Consider the following 1,905-nt stretch of genomic DNA (forward strand, 5'->3'; position numbering starts at 1 on the left):
CTAAATTATCAAGTAATAAGTTGATTGTTGTGTATTCAGTAGAGACAAGTATTCCAGGGTTGTGATCGATTCACCAATCCTATTGTGTTCTAGTTAACTCTCTCTCTCATACAATTCACTCATGGTTGCTAATTAATCGATAATTTCTCTCATAGCCTTCTCCCGAAGTACTACTCGCCTATTCAAAATAGATTAACACCTATATTCATATGGAATCAATCTATTAAGAACGCATTAAGATTACGATATTTAATTAAGCACGGTGACTAGGTAAATTTCTATCCTAACCACAAATCCACCCCCCCCCCCCCCCCAAGGGTTAAGATCATGCTCTCTTCAATTCTTCTCTAATCTAATTCCCAAGCATACCATAGAGAGTAAATAGAACCTAACTGCTGGCTAGACAATTAAACAATTAATCACAGAATTGAAGAAACAACCATATATTAGTGAATTATAATCGAGGTTAAGTCAACGTTAAACAACAATATTCATGGCTAAATCACAACCCCAGAACAATGAGTTTTTAGCCACATAAGTTTTGAATAATTGAAAATACTAGAAAAGATGAAGAAATCTGAGATGTTCTTGCTCCCGGATGTTTCTCGTGTGTATTTTTTCTCCAAAGTGGCGTCCCCCCCCCCTCTAAAATAGGCTTAGTCTTTCTTTTATATGTGTTGGGTAGGTCTAGGGTCGAATAAACCGTATCCCGGTCAAAATAGGACAAAATCACGTCACCGGCGCCCTGGGTAGCGCCAGGCGCCCACCAGGGCGCTGCCTCAAACTTCCATTCTGCCTCCAGCGCCACAGGTGGCGCCAAGCGCTGCCTGTGGCGCCCAAATGCTCAATTCGTACGGTTTTGTTCGTTTTGGCTCAAATCTTGCGCGTTTCACCCCCAATTGCTCCCGAATCATTCCTACACATAAAAACACTTCAAATTAATATAAATCATAGCATTTAACATCCCAACTTCACGAAACAAAAGTAAAATATGAGGCGATATACATAGAAATATATATGCTTTAAACTAAACATCAAGTATAGAGAGAAATTGATATATTATTCGAATTCAAACTGATATACATAATGAACTGAAATCTCTTCTATTTATAGAAGAAAGGAAGCTGATGTGCAAGCTGCTACTATACCAGATATGGATAATATTCTACTGAGAGTAATGTTTATTCATAACGAAGTACTAAAAGGATAAGCTCATTGTACCAGGTATAGATAATCTTCTACTGGGGGTAATGTTTATCCATAATGGAGTACTGAAAGGATAAGCTCATTGTACCCGGTATGGATAATCTTCTACCGGGGTAATATTTATCCATAACGGATTATCGAAAGGATAAGCTTATTATACCCGGTATGGATAATCTTCTACCGGCTAATGTTTATACATAACCGGGTACCGAAGTGATAAGCTTTTTCAGGAGGCTTATTTCCAATAGAGTACTAAATAGATAAACATATTTACGGCAGAGTCCCATATGGATAAGCTTCTTCAGGAAGCTTATGTACAACGGAGTACTAAATGAACATCCATAATATAATATATTTATAACAGATGTTACATTCTGTTGTATTAATATTGATCGCAGATCAATCAGCACTCGGATTCCAACCGTGCGTTTCATCTTCTAAAGTGAAATTTTCGGATAAGAATTCAAATTAGTCGGACCTCAGATAGATAAGTAAAATTAGGGGTGACAATTGATATTTAAAAACCAACTGAACCGCCGAAAAGTACCGTGTCGAACCAATTTTTAGGTTTCTTTTAATAATATCGTAGGTTTTTATATAAATATATGACCGTACCGATAATTAGAGTAGGTTTTTTATTTTATAAAAATTAATCAAAAAAAATAATACCGAATCACACCGAATATATATATATATATA

This window comes from Nicotiana attenuata, unplaced genomic scaffold, assembly GCF_001879085.1.
Source record: "Nicotiana attenuata strain UT unplaced genomic scaffold, NIATTr2, whole genome shotgun sequence".
NCBI lineage: Eukaryota > Viridiplantae > Streptophyta > Magnoliopsida > Solanales > Solanaceae > Nicotiana > Nicotiana attenuata.